Source organism: Odocoileus virginianus, unplaced genomic scaffold (genome assembly GCF_023699985.2).
Source record: "Odocoileus virginianus isolate 20LAN1187 ecotype Illinois unplaced genomic scaffold, Ovbor_1.2 Unplaced_Contig_2, whole genome shotgun sequence".
Lineage (NCBI taxonomy): Eukaryota > Metazoa > Chordata > Mammalia > Artiodactyla > Cervidae > Odocoileus > Odocoileus virginianus.
The window spans coordinates 919,127-937,093 of record NW_027224319.1 but is presented as its reverse complement, the minus strand read 5'-3'; the positions used below and the strand labels follow the sequence as shown (position 1 = coordinate 937,093).

The 17,967-nt window shown below is 39.8% G+C and overlaps 1 protein-coding gene across 6 annotated transcripts in view; it reads left to right on the top strand.

Moving 5' to 3' along the window:
- The window catches only part of PPARG (peroxisome proliferator activated receptor gamma), a 125,492-nt gene that overhangs the window by 22,300 nt on the left and 85,225 nt on the right, over window positions 1-17,967 (top strand). For 5 of the 6 annotated variants that reach the window (XM_020872654.2, XM_070463429.1, XM_020872655.2 and 2 more), the window contains one exon: window positions 1,927-2,021. The gene's annotated coding sequence lies outside the window, so the exon portion shown is untranslated. The remainder of the gene's footprint in view (window positions 1-1,926; window positions 2,022-17,967) is intronic. The other variant, XM_070463430.1, reaches the window with a different exon arrangement.

The window sequence follows — 17,967 nt, the reverse complement described above, 5'->3', positions numbered from 1 at the left end:
TGAGTTTACCAAAGGGAAGGGGCTTGAGAAAAAGTTAGAGACTTTCTGAAAGTCACAGAAACTGGCCCAGTTTTCTGTCTGGTCCAACTCTTAGGGCCACAAGGTAGGAATACATAGCAGTTTCCAGAGAACTTAACTTTCTTCCTGTCAATTTTTTGTTTTTAATGAATTCATATGTGTTTCAGGTGAGTGTCAAGAAAACCTAATATGATTTAATCTTGGCCTGGAGTCAACATTCTTTACTTTTTCAGATAGAGATTTTATTCAAATTTTTCTTTATCATTATTCTTTCCTTGTGTTTTCACATATTTAAACACTTTTTAGTTGACTTAAGGGTGAAAAAAGTCCAAGTGGTAGTTAGTCCATTGTAGAGAAGTTGTTTCTCATGTATCATGTGTATTATATGTTATGAACAGTTTTGATGTGGGCACTCCTTTCACTTTTTACTAACAGATGAGAGGATGTTTCACATGCAGACTACATTGCTATAATACAGATCAACAGCCAGAAAGCAAAGCACGCTAGTCTAAAACTTGGACAAGTTAGTTTTGTCTGTGCCCTGTCCTGAAAACAAAATAGTTTCCTTAACCATTGGTACTGAGTTCACATTAGGAGGTTTTCAATTTCCAAACAGAAGTACTAACAAATGCTGGGGAAACAAACAAATAATCAAGCAAAATACACTGGCTGCAGTTTATATTCTTTTAATGCAGAAATAACAAAATGAGAAAACATTTTATATTCATGATCCACTACGTTTATGCCTTTTGTACAGTTCATGAGGTTCTCACAGCGAGTATACTGGTGGTTTGCTATTCCCTCCCTGGGAAAGATGGAGGGCAGGAGAAGAGGGCATCTGAGGATGAGATGACTAAGGCATCACCGATGCAATGAACATGAACTTGGGCAGCTCAGGGAGATGGTGAGGGCCAGGGAGGACTGGCGTGCTGCAGTCTTTGGGGCCACAAAGAGTCATGACTGGGCAACTAAACAGCAACGACACGTTTATGCCATGCACTGGGTGTAATAGATTCGTTTTTTTTGCAAACTCCAGATAGAAGGGTGCAGAATTTTTAAAAAAGAAAAGAAAAATGGGAATTTGGGGGAGGTTAGACTGGGCAGAATGTTGGGTCTGGCTGTTGGGACTTTGAAGGCCCTGATGATAAGGCTTTGGCACTGGGTGCTATTTTGTCTTTACGGAACACACAGCTATTCTCGGATCCCTGAGTCCTTTGTAAGAGCCAAGGATACACATTCTTAGACCTTTGGCATGATTACTGAATAATCTGCTCTCTGCGTCTTCCTTGTATAAATCTGATCCACTGGGAAGGGAGTTTGGGGGAGAATGGATACATGTGTGTGTATGGCTGAGTCCCTCTGCTGTCCACCTGAAACTGTCACATTACTAACTGGCTGTACTCGCAAATAAAAAGTTAAAGAAAAATTTTTTTCAGGCTCCACATGAAACGTGTGACATCTCTTGTCTCTAAATGGTTGTGACACTTCTACTTTAGGTTAGCAGGGATGTGCCCTCTAGAACAAGCTTGTATTTTCGTAAATGTCATCTTTGCTGTGTATAACTTTTATCAGTCACCTATCTTTTGAGGTTAGTAATCCTTTTAAGATCTAGTTTTTTTCTTAAGTCTACACAGCAACATAGGTGCGATTATTAAGTCTGCATAAAAAAAGGACCTTGACTCATGATCAGTGACAGACTTGTCTTTTCAGGAAGATTCTCCATGATTTGTTAGTCAGTCTGTTGTTTGCTTCTAGAGAATACAGAGCATTCTAAGCTCAGGGAAGGCAAACATTCAGGATGAAATCCAACAGAGAAAATACATGTATTTGTGCTTATCCATTTTGACAGATGAGATTGTCTAAGAATTTTGAATATGTGTGTATATTAAAAATCTTCTTTCTTTTCAGTTGTTCAGGTTTGAAAGAAGCCACAACATACAACTCTAAGCCACAGACATACAAGAGGGACGTTTCCTTAAACAAGTGTCAGCCCTGAACAGTAGGTAAATTCAGAATTTATTGTACTAAATTTGTATTTAAAAGAATCTTTAAAAAAAAAGCTGTGAATGCTTCATAATATTTTATTGCAAAATTTCTTAGAGAGCTTTTATTTTGACTATCAGAATACTTTCTACTGTATAATCTATCAGTCACTGAACGGAGGCCACAGTAACTTACTTGTCTAAGACAAAACAAAGATAGGAAAGTGACCTAGAAGTTGAGAAAATAACTCAGATCCTTAGAAAATAAGAAGTTTCAAGTACATTATATTAGATTCCTGTGTTAGTAGTTGTTAAATTGAGAGAAAAATAAAAATATCTTGCCTGATTCCCTATAAGTCTTGCAGCCATGATGCCAGGTCACAGAGGAGAAAGTAGCTTAATTTATCCAATGCCCAGGTATATATATTCTATCTGGGGTATTAAAATCCAGTGCTGCAGTTATCTGTTTTGTTATTCAGATAATTTCAACTCCCAGTGACCTAGGCTGGAATTGTTTGAACAATAAAATTTTTAAGAACTACAGCTTTGGATTACAACCCCCATCTATATACAATCATGTATGTATGTGTGTGTGTGTATATATACGCAGACACATGTATATATATATACATATATATATGTATATATATGTACACACACATGATTCTATACTGATATAAAGGGCTTCTCTGGTGTCTGAGATGGTGAAGAACCCGCCTGCCAATGCAGGAGACACAGGTTTGATCCCTGGGTCGGGAAGATTCCCCTGGAGGAGGAAATGGCAGCCCACTCCAGTGTTCTTGCCGGGAGAATCCCGTGGACAGAGAAGCCTGGCGGGGTACAGTCCGTGGGGTCGCAAAGGGTCAGACACGACTGAGCGAGTAAGGCACAGAACAAAATAAATGAATGACTGAATGAACAAGTAAATGGAAGAAGTACTTTTCCGTACAGAATAATTTAAATCAGTAAACGTGAAAGGGATGAGAGAGATGGAAAACTGCCTTCAGAGAACCCCAGCAGCAGTGACTGTGCCCGGCAGGCCCACCGACCAGTACTCAGAAGATGAGTGTCAGGAGGAGCAGAATGTGGACCCGGAACCTCAAAGTATCTCCCTCCAAATATTTATTAATTACAAAGAGAAAAGTAGTTACTTTATGGGGGAGAATGCTGGCAGGCCCCACTTTAACCAAGTGACCAAGGTCAATAGGTTTATATCCACAGTAGTAACACATACTGAAAAGGTTCCATCAGGTCCTCAGAATTCTTCCCCAAAATTCATAACGGTAGTAGAATCTGGGAAGATGTTGGGCAAATCTAAATAGACATCCCACGAAATACCTCACCAGCATTCTTCAACAGTGTCCGGGGCATGAACGACAAGGAAAGACTGGGGTACGGAGTGTTAAGTATGTGCACTTCACTGTATGTCAAGTATACCTCGGTAAAACCACTTAAAGAAAACAAGAAGAAGAAGAAAGAGTGAGAAGCTGGAGGAAATATGGAGAAACAGCTACAGAACACAATGTGGGATCCTGGATTGGGCCCTGGAACTGAGAAAGGGCATGAGTGGAAAAACCGGTGAAATCCGCGTAAAGCTGTTTACATTCTCGTGCCAATTCATTTATTAGTTTTCCTCGTCAGGCTGTGGTTGTAAAATGTTCACAGTAGGACGCCCAGCACACGTGACGCGGGAACTGTATCTTTGCAACGTTTCTGTCAACCTGAAATCATTTCAAGATGAGACGTTCTTCCGGAGTTACATTGGGGCCCCTGAGTAACCACTCTCATTAGATTCTCAGTGGTTTTCAGAGAGTTTCTGTTTGTTTGGCAACTTTAGAACACTCTTCTCACCAAGGATTACACTTTGAGCTCTTTCTCCCATCCAAGTACTAACCAGGCCCGACCCTGCTTAGCTTCCGAGATCAGACGAGATCGGGCGCGTTCAGGGTGGTATGGCCGTAGACACTTTGAGCTCTTTCTTAATCCTGTGCCTACACAGAGCTTCCTCAGGCTCCACGGTTCTCCACCCAGTTCTCCAGCCAGTTACTCCCAGCCCCTAGAAAACCTGTGAGTGGGGGAGAGCACCCCCCAAGGCTCTGCGTCCTCGGAAACCATCTCTTAGCAAAAACTTTAGCTGGCGATGGTCAGGGTGTGATTTCAGTGTTCAGACTAAATCTTTACATCTCATTAATGATCTCTTGGTCCACCATTCTTCTTGATGCAAGACAACATTTGAACAAGCCCTTAGAATTAGGAGCCTTGTATGTGAATGGTGAAGATAAGAGAAGATCACGATGTTTTCAGGTAAAATGTCTGGGAGTAAGGGAATAGTGAATGAATACAAGGAATAGTAAGGGAACTTTGATTCTTAAAGCAGGTTGATAGCTGCATTGTTTGCTTTGAAAATCAGTTTAACTGAAAAAAAAAAAAAAAAAACCCAAAGCCACTTTAAAATCAAAAGACCAAACTCTCGAAAGACCAAGTAAGGGGCAGACATGTACTCTGGCTTCTGAAAATGAGCATTTAGGCATGAAAACAGAATACTAAGTATTAGTTCTTCCCTGAAGGTTTTTTGTCATCAACTCTCTTGTGTGTTCAACCAATTTGGTAAACTACACTACTTCAAAAACTTTAGGAGAAACAAGAAGAAACCAAACTGTCATCTAGAATAGTCAGATTTGTAGAGATGGCAAGTAGGCTGGTGACCAGGAGCTGGGAGGACTGGGAGATGTGAGTTCAGTGTTTAAAGGGAACTCAATTTCAGTCTGGGAAGATGAAAAAGTTCTGGATGGTAGTGATGGATGCATAGCAGTGTGGATGCACTTAATGCCATAGAACTGTACATTTTTAAATGGTTAAAATGGTACATTTTTATCTAAGTGCATGTTTTACCAGCACTTTAAAAATTGAAAAAAGAAGTAAAAGTCTTTAGCAGTTCCATTCCCCTTCTTTCTAGGGTGCCCAGCTATGAGCACAATCTCTGACTGGGGTTGTTTCTCCTTCAGAGGGATCGTTTTTAAAAATCTAGAGATGATTTCCTGGACATCACTTACCAACCAGAAGTTTAAATGGCCCTGTATCATAAATGGTGAAAGTAGAAAGAAACCCGGTACACAGGAAACAGGAGAGCTGGGTAGTCAGGAGAGTTGCTTTTGGGTTAATTTATAACTAAGACAAATGAATCTATAAAAAGAAGAAAAGCCCCATAAGAATTATGTTAACTGATGGTAAGGGAGAAAAAAGGGTTTAGATAAAAGATATCTGAACTCGTTTGGTCCCAGTGATTTTATGGCTGAGGAATTCAATTAGAGGTGTACCGGCCAGAGCAAATCGCAGTCCTGTAAATTACTAATGGGACCCCATGATCTTTATCGTTTTCTGTATGTGCTCACATGCAGGGTTCAGGCCTGCCCTCTGTAAATACACTTTCTGCTCAGCTATGCTGCTAGGTATGAACTCAGAGCTGCAGGACTGGAATATAGATAGGGTTCTGAAACCTTCAAGGTGGGGAGGTGGTACAAATAGAAACAAGATTAGGAACTAGGACAGATAAGTGACTTTGGCTCTTGAATTTGGGCCACTGGGTTTGTCTCATTTCACATTAAATTCTTTCAAGATGTTTTTGTTATTGAAAAGCTGTGAAATATCTTTTACAAGAAAAAGACCACCCGTAATCACACTATACTAAACTAATAAACTAGTCTTCTAACCTCTGAATAGTTCCTTGCAGTTCTAGCTGACCTATGTATGTTTTTAAATCACTAACAGTTATGGTTTATGTAGTATTTCTCCTTCCTTCCCTGTTAGATTACACATCTTTCTCCCTTTTTACCTGGCTTTCAGATGTCATAATGACAAGACGGTAGTTCATCTTAGTGATGTCACAGAATTTAGTAAGCCAGTTTTTCGGTGGCTTCTAATTTTCTAATTGTTATACACTTACTGTTTATTCTTGTTCAGTTACATACAGTGAATATCTTCATGCACATACTCCACTTTTCAAAAAAGTAATTTTCTTCAGATTAATTGCTTTAAGAGGAGTTTCATGTTAAAGGTTTTGAGCAACTGTATTTACTCCTGCATTATTCGTTTTTGTGGCATTTCCCATTGCTCTGAGAATATATTAGCAGCAAATTGAACAAAGGCATATTTCCAGAGCATGTGTTTAAATGATTTCTGTTCATTTGAATCTGTTACCGTTCAGCTCTGGGTGTGTGTGCGTGTGCGTGTGTGTGTGACAGCAGAACAAGGGTGGAGAGTGAAGAGTTTCACTGGTTGCTTAGATATTAGAATAATATGGGCTTTGGGGTATTTCCAGGGTTGTGTCGGGAGGTGTTGGTTTTGTTCTGGGTTAGGAAAAACCAACTTGGTTGCAGTGAAGTTGCAGGTTATTTCCTGGGGCTATGCCAAATTTAAATGAGATGTAAAGTCGGTGCTGTAGGTCCCTGTGGCCTTTAAGTCCGCATGTTGCTAGTTGTTATAAAGGAATGATGGCTTTTGAAAATGCAGGTTTAACTAAGTAGCGCTTCCAGAGAGACGGATACAAATGCTTTTTTAAGGATTTATTTCAATCAAGTATTTTAAATTGGTAGTTTGAATATTTGAAGGGAATAGTAATTTTAGGATAAAGATCTAATGATAAGAGAAAATTTAAAAAAATAAGAAAATTTTAAGATACAAAATTATATGTTTAAAATGTATTACAATGAGTAGAAAAAGATTATTGGTAATTGTCTTTCCTTTTTATTCTAAACTGTCATTTGGGGGTTAAGTGTAACAGTTAATGATGTGAAATAGAGATTACAGCTTTTTAACTACAAGGCAGTATACTGTACATTTCACTATCAAATAAGCAACATAATAACAATAAAGATCATCTAAAGAAAAAGATTATCTACAATCAACATCTGTATTGAAACTAGTTTCTACAAGTTGCTTTCCCATTCTTAATAAATACATACACATTTTTGTGTGTTTCTTATAGAATTTGAGAAAGAAAATACACTATCCCTGACCCTTGATGTCTGTGAAATTAAGAAATTATGGTAAATGATTTCTAAGTCATCTTTTCATTCAAAAACAGTATTTTAAAACCTAACTGTGTCTGAACTCTGTAACATCTTCTGGAAAAACATATAATTTGATCACAATGGGTACTATCTTTACCTAAAAACTGTGAGTCCCTGCTATGAAATGTAGAGGATTAACTGCAAAAAATTAAGCCTGAAAGAAAAACTTCTGTAATGTTCACAGTTTATTAAACTGAAGAATTCATGGTAGGGTGAGGGGTTTGACTATTTGAGACTCTTGAGTAATAATTTCAATAAGGCAATGTTTGACCTCAAGTAGTAATTTTAATAAAACTTACGGTACAAAGGTCTGATAAGAGAGGATACAAAACATTACTTTTGGCGATGACTTGATTTTCATTTATAACTGTGCTTTCATTCTTGTAAGAGAAAAAAAGTTTTTAATCTTTCTATAATCTCTCAATTTTAATGTTTTCATGAACTAACTGTGTAAAATTACTGATTTTTGGCACCTAGTTAGACCAGTTAGGAGAAATGTACATGTTTTCCTAATCTCTCCTTCTAGGATTCTGTTTGCCTTTTTTAAAATGCCAGTAATGAGCTGTACTGTCCGAGCTGTAGCTTGCTTGATTCTTTGGCTCCTCCCAATAACGTGCATAAATTCTGCCACATAGGATCAACTTCACATGTAAGAGCTTCACCATTGGAGGCCATTGCTATTCCATGGACCATAAAGTGAAGCAGCTGTGATCTATCTGTATTATTCTAGTTGTTGTTTTGATTTTTCTTTCTTTACATTTTTGAACTCCTTGTCCTTCAGTCCAGATCTTGTGATCTGAAATCATTTAAATTATTAAAAGTTTGATGTTCTTAACCTTTTATACTCTTAGTAGACAGGACATAGGAAATTTAGTGACGTAAACATCTTTAATAATCTTTAAAAGTCATAAGACTTGGTAGCTGCGACAAGAAACAATTAGGCATAAATTTCAGGGAAATACCAGAATGGCATGACTTGTGTTCTTTTGTTAGCAAGCCATTTGGCTTTCCTCTCAAACCCAAGGAATAAGTCGTGTGGCCACCTTTTATGATTTCAGTTTCATCTGCATCACAGAAATATATGTTTCCCTAAGTTTACTCACTATAATTTGTGATTGCTATTTTTCTTATCTGCGAAGGAAGTACAACAGTTCCCACTGGGGAAATACCATGTTAAGTTGATCCTAAAATAAGAAATCTAAGGGAAAGGTCACATCCTAATAACTTGTACAAATCTAAATTCCCATGGAGCTTTAAAATCATTTTGTAGCAATAGCGCATTAACAATGTGTTGTTGAGCTTCTTCCAGACAGCGGCATAAAATTGAGAACACTTTTGTGTACAGAAATAACCACTGATATATCAGTACAATTGACAAGACCTATTTTTTTTTTTTTTTTAGCAATCCATTTTGAGCATCCAGAGAAATCTGGCATGAATCATAAGCCACAAAATGCTTTTGGTTGCTTTCACTGAAAATATAAGGCGTACTACTCAGGAAGTAGTATAATAATTATATACGGAGAAAGGGATTTTTCCTATAACTGTAGAGATGTTTAATACTCCCTTTTTACCAGCCCTGACCCCCAGTTATACTTTGGAAGAACCCTAAGTATGTAATTCTAGACAGAATTTCTGCTTCCAGGGGCACCTGAAATTTGACACCTGAGCATCAGGAACATCTAGACTATAATCTCTCTTTTCCTATGAGTTGGCAATCTATTAAAATCTCTGGGCCTCAGTTTCCTTATCTGTTAAGATATTATTATGAGGATCAAGTAAGACCAAATAAATACAGGGCTTAGAAATTTTTTTTTGCAAATCATTTATCTTGAAGATGTTTCTGTAGTCACTGTCTTTAGTTTTCATCTTTTCCACATGAGGAAATTTAATGCTTATCCCTGTGATAGAGCATATGTTCAAAGAATGTCTACAGCTATTCAATATCTTTGTAATATCTCTGTTCAGGAAAGGCATTCGGCTCCTTCATTGTGTTAATTCATTAATTAACTTTGGTTTTGTGCACCTATATGAAAATCGTGAAATGTAATAGACCTAGACCCTACCGCTCATTCCTCAGGAAAAGTGCTTACTGGGGAGCAGTCCCACAAACTAGAGTCACTTCCTTCAAGTTCACATCTTTTAAGAAGAACTGACTGGGATGCGTGGTGGCTGGAATGCGATGGAGTGATTGACTTACTCCCTAAGTGCTAAGTGAAAGTTACAAACAATGTTCCCAACTTGTGTTCTCAGTATGTGGAGGTCGCTGTTCTCATCCTTTCATCCGCCAGACTTTGCGGTGACAGTAACGGCAACAGCAAGTAAGAGTCTTAGGAGAATAAATTCTCTGTGCACATCTGCTCCCCGACATGGCAAGGGGAAAAAAGTTGGCTGCTACTATAAATTTGTTTTTCCAACTTTTTAATTTCCATTGATGTTTTCTTAGTTCAGGTTTTCCTTATTCCTCACCTGAGTTATTGCACGTTGTCTCTCCGACTCAATCCACCATTCCCATTTCATCTTTCAGGGAGACAGATTTTCTTCTCAAACATGTGTCTGCATTTCACCCCGCTTCCTGGGAGAGTTACAGACTTCATGGCCAACCTCAACCTACACCCTCAGTCTCGTGGCTTCCATGCTAGGGCGTGGCCACGCCAGATGGCTCTATTAGTGTTCCTCTCGTGGCATTGGTTCACGCCAAGAATGTACCAAGTATCAGATGATTGCTGATTTTGTAGTTAGTTTCACCAAGGGAGCTTCTTGGGGATAGAGACTGTCTTCTGGGTGTCCCTAGTACTTAACACAATTCCTAGCAAGGATTATGCAAGTGCTAGAATTATAATGTAATTAAAATTAAATGATTCAGATATACTTTTATTCCTGCTAAGAAGGATAGTACTCTAAGCATTCTTGCTGCCTAAATATTACTTTTAAATCTACCAACAAGAGATAGGAAGTGTGATACAAAGGGTGATATCAGCCAGCTACTTTTTGACCTGTATAATTCAGAGATGAGGAATGTTCAGTTCACAGACTTGTGATGCCCTTTCAGTCTTCTCTAGTATTTGAAGCAGGGCTGCTTGTCAGGTAAAGATCTACAGCAGTTACTTGTACGGAGGTTTTGTTGTTTTTGTTCCTATTTATATGTGTTCTTTATTCGACAAGCATTTCCGAGCTACGTTTCTGCATCCAGCCCTGTTCTAGACCAAGGAGAATGACACCATTCATTACTCACAGTCTCATTTCAAGGGCAATGCCAACACAGACCACATGAAAGAATTAAATCACAGAGCTGGGTGACTTGTGTTTGGGGGAAAACGTGTAGTGAAAGTTTGTAGAAGCAAAGACATCCGCAGAGCTGGACTATTCGGGTGAGCTGAACCCTGAAAATGTGGATCCGGAGACATGAGGAAGGAGCTGGAGGTGTTAGACATGAGGAGCATCGTGGGCAGGAATTTCGGGATGTCAGGGCCACACTGCCTGCACTCTAGAGGCAGTGGGAGGTTCATGTAGGAGGGGGAAAGCCTGGGCTTGGCAGGATACAGAGGCCAGAGCAAGGAACTTGGACTTGGTCTAGGAGACATTGGGCAACTTGAAGATTCAGGAGGGTAACGTGGTGCAACAGTCACTCCATTTGGAAAGGACAAGTGACGGAGATATTTTGATAACGTAAGATTGGGTGACTGAATAAAAAAAGAGAATGGAAGAAAAGGGTCAAGAATGACCTTTGGGGTGATGTTTAGAGAGATGGAAAAAATATGGGAGAGGAACTATGTTTGGGGGAAGAAAGATGAGGTTGATTTTAGGCTTGCTGAATTTGAAGTGAAGGTGGAGTATCTCAGTAGGAAAGCCCTGGAGAGGCGACGATTCGAGACTGAACCTTGTTTCGGAGGCTGGAATGAGACACGTTGATTTGGATGTCGTGAACGCAGAGTGAAGAATGCTTCCCATACCGTAGAGTGGCATAGCATAGCACATAGCGTAGCATAGAACATAGAGTGAAGAACTGCACAGGTCAGGCTTCAAAGGGGAAGCTGAACAAATGGCAGGAGTAGATAGGATCATCACATCACTGCCAAATAAGGCGAATTTTAAGAAAAGGAAAAGAATACAAGCGTTAGTACCTCTTACGAACCTAGCATTACGTTACTAACTTGACGTATATAATCTTGTTTCATCCTCACAACAACTGTGTAACCGTAGGAATTATAATTACCCCCCATTTCCCAGATGAATAAAGTGAAGTTAAACAGGTGAAATAATGTGCCTAAGGGCATACTACCAGTGCCAAAAGGAGTGTAATTTCAACTGAGATTCTTTTGACTTCCAAGCTCACATATTTTTTTTTCAACTGAAATATTGTAAAATGACAGCAAACTGTCAAGAAGAATGAGAAACGGCGTAATGCCATTAACAGCTGCAAGGAGGAGATCATTGTTTAATTTTATAGCTGAAGTGTGGCGGGAGGAGGCCTTCCCCCGTGGCTCAGCAGTAAAGATTCTGCAGGAGCCTCAGGAGACTCAGGTTCCATCCCCTGGATCGGGAAGATCCCCTGGGGGAGGGCATGGCGACCCACTCCAGTATTCTTGCCTGGAGAGTCCCATGGACGGAGGAGCCTGGCGGGCTACAGTCCACGGGTCACAGAGACTCAGACACCAATGAGCGACTGAGCACGCATGCAGGCAGAGTGGGCAGAATGCCTGTTCAGGGAACTTAGAAGGTACCAGGTGGTGATATATGGATGAAGGGAGAGATTTTAGACCCCCACTGAGTGGGGCAACAAATAGGACAGCTCTCCCAGAAAAGCTGACTCAAGGAATGTAGTGCAGATCAGTGGGGGAGGAGATAGTAAAAGACTGAGGCCTGAGAAAAGTCATTAAAAAGGGCCAGAGCCTGTGAAAAAGGATTGCTTCCACCAAGTTCGAAGGTTGGTTTTCCAGTGGAGACCAGAGGGGTGGGGGTGGGAGGCGGAAAATGAGAAAGATGTCAGATAAACATAGATTTTTTTTAATTACTTTTTTCCTCCTATTTATCTATTTAATTTTTTGGCCACGCCACAACATGTGGGATCTTAGTTCCCACACCAGGGACTGAACCCTTGCCTCCTGCTTTGGACGCTCGGAGTCTTAACCGCTGGACCATCAGGGAAGTAGTCATTTATTTTTAATTGAAATATAGTTACCTTGCAGTCAGTGTTGCATTGGTTTCAGGTAGACAGCAAAATGATTCAGATATAGATATATATTCGTTTTCAGGTTCTTTTCCCTTAAGTGAAGTGAAAGTCGCTCAGTCGTGTCCGACTCTTTGTGACCCCATGGACTTATACAGCCCACGGAATTCTCCAGGCCAGAACACTGGAGTGGGTAGCCTTTCCCTTCTCCAGGGGATCTTCCCAACCCAGGAATCGAACCCAGGTCTCCTGCATCGCAGGCGGGTTCTTTCCCAGCTGAGCCACCAGGGAAGCCCTTTTCTTTAAAGGTTATTGTAAAATATCCAGCGGTTCCCTCTGCTTGTACAGTAGGGTCCTTGTTGGTTATCTGTTCTCTTTATAGCAGTGTGTATCTGTTAATCCCAGACTCCTGACTTACCCCTCCCCTCCTCTGCCTTTCTCCTTTGATAACTGTACGCTTGTTTTCTGAAACAGATTTTTTAAAAAACACTAGTTGTAGTGACACCTCCGAGTTATAACTTACTTGGGGAAGAGGTCATAAAAATAGATGTGGTGGCTCCGTGACCCTGATCAGTCATTTTCCCTCTTCCGGCCTCAGTTTTCCTGTGCTGACAGTTTAGGGTAGGGTAGACAAATGAGTCTCTAAGGACCCTTCCAGTACTTAACTTTCTAAGCACTGTGGAATGGGATAGCCTTGATCTGTTCAGAGAGAGGGCAATCACATAGCTTTATACATCAAAGAAACTTGTAGGAATAATTAAAATCAGAGATACAAAGGAAAATTTAGAGTTTTAAGTCCTCCAGTCAAAATTTCTGGTTGTATCTTTTGTCTCCCTTATTCACAGTTATTAAAATGTCAGTGTGTTACTAACTGTAACTAACTCTTGTTACTAATTCTTGAAGGCAAGGTCTCTATCCTGTCCTCTGATATGTCCTCACCATCAATAACAATTCTGCATATTAAGTGAATGAGAGTTGAATTACAAAACACAGTGTTTTCACTAGAGAGGGTGCTTTTCGTCTGCTTTGACCTCCTTTCGCATTCCCCTCAGTGACAGCTCAGAAGGGTATTAATAACTTTTCAATATGCTGCCTGTGTCTATATCATTTTAATTGCTCTTTTATTTGATTGCTGTGTTGGTTTTTTGTTAAAAGGAATCTATCCTTGGTGAGTTGGCTGACAGTTCATTGAAACCTTAGGAGTTTTCAAAATTATCTTTTGTAGGAACTTACAAATTAATTACGGTTCCAGTTTCACACCTTTTTGTCAGTTTGGCTCTTGGCTGTTTGGTTGCTAAGTCGTGTCTGACCTTTTGCAACCCCATGTACCAAGAACGTTGCCTTTATAAAAAGGAATTGTGTTTTGTATTACAGAGGAAAACTGATTTTGAGAAAAGCAGAAATCTATTTCTGAACAAATTCACTGATGGTGGTGTAAGAAAAAAAAAAGCCACAAGAAGTCATCCCAAATTAGTAATGCTTCCCATCTTAAACACATGATTTCAGTTGTCCGCAACTAGCTAAAGGTTACAAAATGTCACCAAGTATCCTTCACTTCCTTATGAGTTCTTGCTCCCCCCACCCTTATTCCCAAATATGGTAGATGGAGTTGTAAAAACCCTGAGGTATGACAATACAGTTTATTACACTTTTAGTTAGAAGCGTTCTGCTAAAATGAGCTGAGAAATAGAGGAAATGGATTTAAATTTACAGCAGTCCAGTGAGATAGAATATTACTTTTACCACTCAACCAGCAAGCCAGTTTGTAACTTTAGTGCTCTGTATGTTGGAAAAGTTGCAGCTGTCACAAAATCAACAGAAACATCTCTGCCTGATGTACTTCGGCGTGAAGATTGACTGCAGGAATATTTTTTTCAAAGGCATGCTTTTATATACTTTATACTACTTTCCAGATAGCGCTGATGTTACTTGGTGCTACTTTGGGACTTACTGATTCATCTCATCTCTCTGATAGGAATTAGAGCCAGAGCTGGCATTTTTCACTATTAGCAGACTCTGACTTCAGAGATCTAATGACTTGAAGATGCCTTTGTCTCTCACTACCATACTTCAAGTCTACGGATTGTCCCTGGTCTTCCCTTTTCCTGAGATAGAAATTCAGACTGTTTAACATGGGACACACAAAAATGCCAACTTGAACATATGGCTGTTTGATTCTTGGATAGAAATGGAAATATCGGACAAGACAACCAACGATCCCAAAACTGAGTGATCAGTGAAAGCTTTAGTTATCCTGGGTTTTGAGTCAAGATAGTGAACAGTGTGGCATATCGAATTAGCCATCCTGTGAAAACATGAACTTGAAGGAAGAAGGTGATTGATTTTCATTTCTCCCTTAAAAGTTTGTTCAATTTTAAGTATTTGCTTTTTTTTTCTCCAAAATATACACCCTCACCGTATTATTTTAAAAGTGACCAATGTACTGTGCATGTTGTGTTGAAAGAGGTTATCTTGGCACTCGAAAGACAAGAGGAGTGAAAAGGGTGGAGTGGTAAAAGAGAAGGAAACGGGGTGTTTTAACCCAGTTTGCTTCTTCCTCTTTGGACTGCTATTCATTTTATTTTAGCTGTTCTGTTTGCCTGAATACAGGCAGCATCACCACTTCTGTTACAGTCTTCTGCACTTTGAGAGTTAGAAGCAGTTATTTAAGTAGACGGAGTAGAATCTTGGCCCATGACGTCTCAGCCAGGAAACAAGCACTTTGCTTCTAATTTAGACAGTTCGAGAACCTGGCGTCTGGGCATTCAGTAAGAAGTCAGGGAAGGGAAGCCCGAAGAACAGGACATTTATTAGGAATAGATGTCACCTTTCTGCACTAGGAGGTTTAAATCCAAGTGCCTTGAGAAGAACTAAGGATGTTTCTCTTTCTGCTTACTTGGCAAGTTCTTTTTAGAGCGAGGAGCCCAAATCAGAAGAGAACGAGGACCACAGCAGAGCGTGTAAGATGGCAGCTGGTATCATGCCTTTTGTGGCTCTGCTGAGCCAGGTCTCAGACCCAAAGTCTGCAGAGGTAGTGAGAGGTTACTGTGCATGCTACAGCTGAGGTACATTTGGGAAGGGCCTTTGAAATAAATACTCATGTCATAAAAGAGATGTTAAAATCCCAGGATCTTTTTTGTCAAGAATGGCGCTGGCTTCCATGTGCTTCCTGGACATCAGTATGTCCTTGGAGAAATATCTCTTCTAGTCGTATGCCTCTTTATAGTTGGGCTGTTTGCTTTCTTGCCTTCTATTGTTCTTCTCTCACTTCTTAATTCATTTTCTTACACACTTTTCTATACAATCAAAAAGATTATTTCACTGAGCCCAGAGACATGCTTTATATCTGCCTTTCATTGCCACAGACATTGCCACACAGTTGAGGCTGAAAGCTTTTCACCCTGTTGCCAAAATTAGTACCTGAGAATCTTGCTTCAAATGAAAGAATTTTTCAGAGTGCTCTGATGCTCTGAAATCCCTTGTATTCTCTCCCAAATGGCAGCTTCATGAGCCCACGTCCCTATAGGACTGACTCACTAAGAAGTACCCAGGAAAATAGACATCTACTTTCTTAGAAAGATTTCACTGCAGACTTAAAAGAGACCATCTCTTTCTGAAATTTGGATCCAAAGAGTCTTGGGGGTCCACAGATATATTCCTGGGCTCCGAGAATTTCAGAATTTAAAAATACTGTGTTGTCACCAACAGTAATCTAAAAGGTTTTTATAAAGCCCCGGTTTCACAATTCAAGGATATTTTCTTGGTTTCTTACATTAGTTTTCTCAACCTGGAGATAAAGTCTGAAGACACAGCCTCCGCAGATCTGTCCAATTTTTTCTTCCCTTTAAAGGGACTCACATCAGTGATGCTTAAGAAACTCTGATCAAGTCCCGTTCCTCTCCTTTTACAAAAGCCTAGAGAAGTTAAGTGACTTCCCGGAATAACACAGCAAGTTAATAAAACCAACCAATACTGAATCTCGAGTCTTTAGTCCATGTTTGTTGTGGATGCTGCGGGGATCGTGAATCTATTGGATTTATAATGTTGTGGGGAAAGGCAGACAATGAGCAAGTAATAACTGAGACAAAGAGTGCTCCAAGGGAGGAAGAGAGTGATGAGTTGTGTAGGATGATAACAGGGGGATTTCACCTGATCTCAGGGATTGGGAAGTGATTTTTATGCTGATAATGGAAGAGAGAGTGTAGGAGTCAGCTTAAGAAAGGAGTTAGCTATAGGAGAAAGGAGAAGTACCACAGAGGAAATAGCACGTGAAAGCTCTGCTTGGGGAAAAGCAAGCTGTAAATGGAGAAAAGGACTGGGAAGAGGCTTCAGAGATAAACAGGGATTATTCAGAGCAGTTCAGATGTCAGGCAATCAGAAGGCAATATAAATTTTAAATAATGGAGTGACAGAATCTGATTTGAACTTTAAGAGGTCATTCCGGCTAAAGTTGCAGAACTGTCTGGAGAGGTGATTAGAGCTGACTTAGGGAAAGCAGGTGGGAAATGATCAGAAAGATGTGTAAGATAGGCTAGTAATTTGTATCAGGGTTGATAGCGGAGAAGGTTGAGAGAAGTGACCGAATGAATTTAACAGATAGAATCAAAAGGAGGTGGTGATTGATTGCATGTAAGTGTAAGAAGAGTCACTTATGACTTTTTTTGGGGGGGGGCAGGTATGATCAGCTGGTAGATTGGTAGGAACCATTTACTAAGTCAGGCTCACTAAATGAGACCAGTTCTAGGAAAAAGATGATAGATGTAGTCTTGGACCTGTTGAATTTTGAGGAGCCTATTGCAATGGACATATCAAGGAGATGCTTGTATAGAGGTCTGAGGCACAAAAGAGATGATGAGGATGGAGATAGAGATTTAATAATCTCAGTATATCCTTGACCTTATTGTGGGGTAAAATAAAATTTAAATTGAATTTAGGTAATTCTAATGATTCAGGAGCTCTTCATGTCTTAGTTTCATTTTGAATAGCAGATAACATTTTACTGAAGATATAGAAAATGTTGAAGATTATCTCAGGAAATGCTCTAGAAGCCACTTTTAAAAACAAATCACTTTTTAACTGCCTTTTTTCCCTTAGTGTTTGTCCATTTTTTTCTAAAGATGTGGGAACAGCTTTCAGTACATCAAGAGCTTTTGAATGCTGATGAACGTTATATTGCATTTATTTTTATTTATATGTGGATTTTTATATAATCCTAACCTACTAGAACCAAGAATGTCAGTACATTTCTCAGTGTTGTTAATTTCATCAAAATGTGTACTCCTTGATCACTGACCCCGTGTATAAGGCAGCTCTTTCAGAATTATTCTAGTGACATTACAGATATACATATGCAGGCAATAAAGAGCAATGTGAAAAGTTAGAGCTGTATCAGGTTTGAGCAAGTGAGTCATGAGGCAGCAGCACAGGGGATCTTTCCAGTGGTAACAATACCACAGTGAATCCTATAAAATGAAGTACAGTACCCTTCAAAGTGTGGTCTAGGAAGGAAACTAGCATCCATGCTTACTCTGTGCCAAGCGGTTCTGTTTTGCACACATTACAGTAAATCCCCTGCACACCAGCCTTCAAACTGCAAACTTTCAAAGCTGCGGACGTGTGTTCCGTCACCATGAGGCATGAGTGACATTGCCCTCCGTCCCCCGTTGCTGACGACCCCTCGGCTCCACCGTCTCCCACTCCTCCCCTCCTGCAGTCAGTAACTCTTCTT